The sequence below is a fragment of the Ambystoma mexicanum genome, chromosome 8 (assembly GCF_040938575.1).
Source record: "Ambystoma mexicanum isolate Mex_15411 chromosome 8, UKY_AmexF1_1, whole genome shotgun sequence".
NCBI lineage: Eukaryota > Metazoa > Chordata > Amphibia > Caudata > Ambystomatidae > Ambystoma > Ambystoma mexicanum.
The window spans coordinates 323,147,581-323,153,580 of record NC_090929.1 but is presented as its reverse complement, the minus strand read 5'-3'; positions in this window follow the sequence as shown (position 1 = coordinate 323,153,580).

Sequence of the window (6,000 nt, the reverse complement as noted above, 5' to 3'; positions counted from 1 at the left end):
CACCATACATCTGTTCAGTCATAATAGTACCAACATTTAAGGCCACCTCCCAATCTTGGGGTTGCTTCAATGTTGTTTCTCTGGGCCCGTTCCCCTTTTTGGCCCGGTAATTCAACTCTTAGATGAGAGACGTTGTTTCCAATGTTTCTTGACACCATGCTCAAGGGTTCATTGCTACACTCCGATGTAATGGGGTAAGTTGGAATTATGTACTGGCCATTAAAGTCCAAAAGATCTGAACCCGTTTATGTAGAGATACTTGCAGTTGAGCGATCGTTACGTACATTCCAACTTTCACATACTCTCCCTTTCTCGATTTCGACAATATGTATCTGCATACCAGGGTGTTCGAGGGTTATCTTTTGCACTGCCACATCCCCCCTCCCAATTGCTTTTTAATAACACCAATCGGGGCCGACACCTGATCCAAATTCCCTGTAGGATTTCCCTCGGTATCTTCCAACAGTGGAGAAAGCCTACCTTCCTCTCACGTGGGCTGATCCCCACCTTTTCCTCCCCCCATATGGAAAGTTTTGGGGGGAAAAGCCAGAGTAGGAGCGTTTTTCATTTTTGACGCTTTCAATTTTTTTGATTTTTTATTAAACCCCCACCATTAGCTTGCCCACTCCTTATTTTAGAAGTACAAGACTGAGCGTTTCGTTCCAGATCCTTTTTTGTTTATTCAATATATTATCATATCATATCACATCACCTCGTTTACCATTTCACAATGAATTACATTATGTACCACAATGTGTTCTCCAGTCTCATCCGAATCAGATGTGATGAGGATGGGAGAAAGGGACACATTTTCTTTTTGACACCACATACATGATTCTTCAGTAAATTCTTGCGGGTTTAGTATCGTGGGGTGATGTAACACCGCCCATTCCTTCCCCTTAGCACTGATATTCGCCAACATGATGGAGTGACCCCTAACTTCATCCCATGTATTGCCAACGTGACAAACAAACTCAGTACCGTATTTAGGGCAGACAGGGTTGGTGAAGTCAAATGTATGCGTTCGTCCACCTCTCTTTAAAGTATGGTGGACGTTGCTGGTCCCGTCAAAAATGGTGTGTCTTTGCGCATAAAATGAGTTATCTCCCCCTCATTTTCCCAAAAATGATTAAGATCTGTGGGTGAACCTTGAATCGAGGGATCCCAGGTTTGATTGACAATTGTATTACCAAAGCCTCTTACTGCTTCACAAGAGATAGAATCTGCCTGCTCAGTTAAACCAAGGTCGTTGAGTTCATTCACATGGGTCATGTCCAGTCTTGCTGTTGTTTTAACCCCCACAGGTTTGTTTACAGCATCTGAGACTGTAGAAAAGTCTGTCATAGTCTTCCCCGCAATAGGGCAAGTAGCCGGATGTGGGGACGAATTATGGCCTTTAAAACCCACAGATATCTTCTGTGTTTTGGGCGTGCTCCTACACACATGGCTTCTTCTGTAGATTGTGCCTCTTTATTCAACGATCCCTCCGTCGGTGGCTGAACTGTTCATCAGTTCAACCACCATAATAAGCTCCTTGCACGGACCTCTGTGGTTTCATTACTAGCCCCCACATTAGTCATGTCTTCCAAGTCAGAAGGTCTTTCTTGAATGTGCGACAATTTGGCTGGGGTCCCTCCAATTTGACTTCGCAAGCCTGTACGCAGAGCCATGAGTTCCAGCCAAAACTCAGTGCACAGGGGTCTTATGGCAAAGGCAGATGGCAAGGGGATCACTCCACAAACTATTATATCAACAAGGTGCACTCCGATCAAAGGACTACCATCCACAGTCACCGGGGGCAGCCAAAGAACGCTACCGCATATACTCGCTCTTAGCAAAGTCAGAAACTGAGGCTCAGAGGCCCGAACTCCACAGTCACCTACGAATCCCTTTTTCACAGTGTCTAATCCAGAAAAACTTCTGAACAAGTAGTTGGTGGCAAATTAGCACAAGTTCACAGTAAGTATATGAACCAAGAAAAGAAAAGATCAGACTACCAGATAGCTGGTTCCAGGATTATTCCCTGCGGCTCCCTCTGCCTTCCACGGACCACCACAGACCACTTCTCACCCACTTCAGCGTGCGCTCCGTGCCGAAGTGACTCTATGTACTCTTTTCCTCGGACAAGTAGCGTCAGGCTTAAAGGTACAGTATCTTCCAAAGTAAAAACGCTCTCCAATGTGGAAATCCTCAAACAGCCTCTCTGAACACAGCTCCAGCAATGTCCACAGACACCACAGACCACGTCTCATCCACTTCCACATGTGTACCATTCCGGAAGTGACTATGTATTCTTTTACTCAGACACATAGCATGAGGTGCTGGGGCCTGGGCCGGGAGCAGCCTTAAATGTACAGTATCTTCCAAAGTAAAAACGCTCTCCAATGTGGGAATCCTCAAACAGCCTCTCTGAACACAGCCCCAGCAATGTCCACAGACCACTTCTCATCCACTTCCGCCTTTTACATTATACCTATAAACACTTTGGCTTTACACACATTAAACATTCACACATACATACACTGACAGTTCTACACTTACCTGTTCTTACAGCTCCAGCCCACCGCAGAGATGTCACATGCTGAGGCTCATGGTCCACCTCAGGTCTCTGCTTCATCTGCATCACCCATGCTTATTGGACACAGATGAGAAGTGGAGGGGCCAGACTTCCTACTCCCAGCCGGCCTCTTAATGTTACTGTTTACGGCATCCACATGAATCCCTTTGGGGTTCCGTATTCAGAATCACACAGTGCTGGAAATGGAAAAGATGTACTGGGGGAACTGTCACCTCTGTGGAGAGGCAGCACCGAGGAAGCAGGGGTAGGGCCAAGGGGTGTGTCCCAGCCAGGTTGCATGGCACCTTATCTCTTCATAGAACCCAATCCTGGCGATTTGCATAAAAGCAAAGAGCATTGTGGGAACATCATAATCTCCACAAGTTTAAATGTTAAACATGTCTTATAGTGATTCAGTAAGAAACCCTTTAAGCAAAGAATGGACTCTTCTGTGTTGATTGGTCACAATATTCAACCTAATAAAGAGATGTATGTACATTGCAGGACATATATATCAGTTTGGACAGCTGTAGCACGGTACGCTTTGGAAGTTTTTATATACCGTGCTGAGTCTTCTGATAACTTGTTAAAGAGCAGGTGGGCAACTCGTTCGTGCAGTAACGCAGCTTCAGAACTGCTTGGTATATTTCTGTGCAAGCCCATGTGCTCTGCGGCACACCTGAGCAACAGCTGCTTTGACGAGCAGACTGCTTTCAGAAGGCTCTTGTGAAAGCATGTCTGCTTGTTGAGGAGTAGAATCTGGGTCAGTCATGGAACAGGCCTCTGGGACTGGGGGATGGCGTGGCGCTCCAGCAAGAATGTTTTTTGCCAGAGCACTGCTCCATCTAGTTCCTGCCTATTCCTTGCACCGGAATCACATAACGTTCTTAGCTGGTGTCATGCCATGCTTATAAGCTGGCAGCCTAGTCCCCTAAACACAGACTAGGTAATGGGTCGGAAACAAGACAGAGCAGAGCTCCAGAAAGGTTTGTCTTGCTCTGCTCCATCTCAAGACCCAGGAAATTGCCATGACTGTTCCCAAGCTCCATCAGCGAGCCAGACATTCAGAAGACTTGGAATAGGAGACTGAATGGCACAGTATAGAAACAGCCAGTGCTTAATTTGTAAAGAAATAAGTGCCAGGGCCCAATAATCTTGGATCACTAATGCCAGTCACAGTGGCGCTGTCGCGTCGGTGGCCGGCTCAGTGCTAGATCGGCCCACCACCAGCCCATAACATTGCTGGTGCTCCATGCCACTTAACATCTGATGCAAAGAGGACCACTTGGCCTTCGGACGTCCCTCAAGACATGGCTATTCCCCCCAGCACCTTGGCGAACCTGCTCTCTCGAGCTAGCCAACCACCTTAGGTAGGCCGGGGCAGCAAAGAAACTCTGTGTAAATGTAATCACTGAATGACAGTAAGAATAAGCTAATAATCTCTAGCAGAACACAAGAGAGAGTCTGTGCCACATCTACGATGCCAGGAAGCCAGCCAGATCACACAGGTACGTATCACACTCCATGCTAATGGAAGATAGCCAAAGGCAAGGTCCTCCCCTTCCAGCTCCTGCTTTAACATGTCACTCTTAGAAGCAGTCCTGTTTACCCTTTGCAGTTGTCGACCAGCTAAGCCTAAGTGTGCATTTTATAGTTCTTTTTCATTCTGTCCATTGCATATTTATGATTGAATGCAATTGTTTCACCTACGGGCTCAATCCTAAAAAAGCTCAGGCATTCCTGGGGACATAGGTGTTTTGAAAGCTATGAGAGTGGAGATACGACTGGGAATGTCCAGTCTCTGGTTCTCCAGATGTTTTGGACTACAAATACCATCAGCCCCATAGCCAGCATAGTTAGCAATACCTGCTGGATGATTACAAATCCTGCTCCCCTTCACCAACAGTACTGAGGTAGTGTATAAAATACCAAACCAATGCTTACACTCTCTGCCCTTGTAAAGACCACTGCTGCTCTCGAGCTAAGGTTGCACTATAAGCAACAAAATAGGCAAAAACATAAAATATCCTCAATGATGAGTGCTCATGGGCGTCATCGCCCAAAACATCAGGAGACCCGCATGATGCAGGAGAATCCCCTGCCCTATGACAAGTGGATACTTAACAGCTGAATCCTTGGTGGGCTAAGCTTTGAGTTTAGACACCCCGGGTGTCCACTCTTCAGTAACCCTCTGATGCACCCAAGAAACAAACTGTGATGCTCTATCGTATGCCAGAGCTCAGCTCCCTATTACTATACATGAAGCAGTGCTATCGCCAATTAAACTATGAGTGCAGATTTTTTGAAGTGCGCACACTGAGAATTAAAGTATTCTGAGGAGCTAAACATTTTGAAATATTTGTGACTGGGCCTGGCAATTTTTACAGGTTAGGCCAGACTGGAAGTGTAGTATAAATCATTGGTAGGCCTAGTTCTTCTATTTTTACAGAGCATATCCTTACTTCAAAGGCTCAAGAAAGGCATCCTTGACACGTTGTCTTTCTTTTGAGTCAAATATAGAATCGTCCTCAGGCCTGGCATTCAAGCACTGCCCGTTTCCCAAGTCACAACTAGGCAGACACAACCACAGCATCCATGTTAAGGTGCTCAGGTTGAAAACACTTTTCAGTGGCTGTCGCCCAGCCTTTCATATGCATGATGCAACATTTCCAACTCAAAGAGAGCTCACAAAACACCTGTTACCTTGCAAATCTGTGAAAGTCAAAGTGAGCAACACAAAGCGCCCATTAGAAGATTTGTTTAGATCCAAGGTGTCTACTGTCCTGATATGCAAAAGCAAAGCAATAAAGTTGCCTCAAGTCACTAATGTTTTGAACATCATGAATAACAATGTGCTGGACGTTCATGACAAAGCATCTGCATATATATTTGTTTATTACACAACTTGTATTGCATATCTTATCTTAAAGCACTGAAAGTGTCGTGGGGAACTGGATTGTTCAGGTTGGCATTATCTTGCATTCTGGGTCTTATACTTTACCATTCAAGAAAACAAGACAATTAAAGGCACAATTATATTCTTTTGGCTTAACATGCTAAGGATTTACATGATGTCAGGTGGAAGTATTATGCAATTTGTGTTTTATGCAACTAAGACATTATTACTGTACACCTTGAAATCCAATTATTTGAGCCAAAGTTTGTGATCCTGGACAGTCCCCCCACCCAACATTCCCTCGCCCTCCCAGCCAGCCATCTGTCTGACCATCCATCCCACTCCCTCCTTTTTTTATGCATTGCAGAGGCAGCCCGCAGCCAATACCATCTCTAGTTCCTTTTTTCCACTTGCACGCATGCAAAGTGAGATTGAACGAGTTGGGGAAACTGAACACGTCCAATCTCACTATGCGTGCATGGAAGTGTTGCATGCCTGACTCTCTGGCTGGCTTAATTTAACTGATTAACTTTATTACTTTAACTTA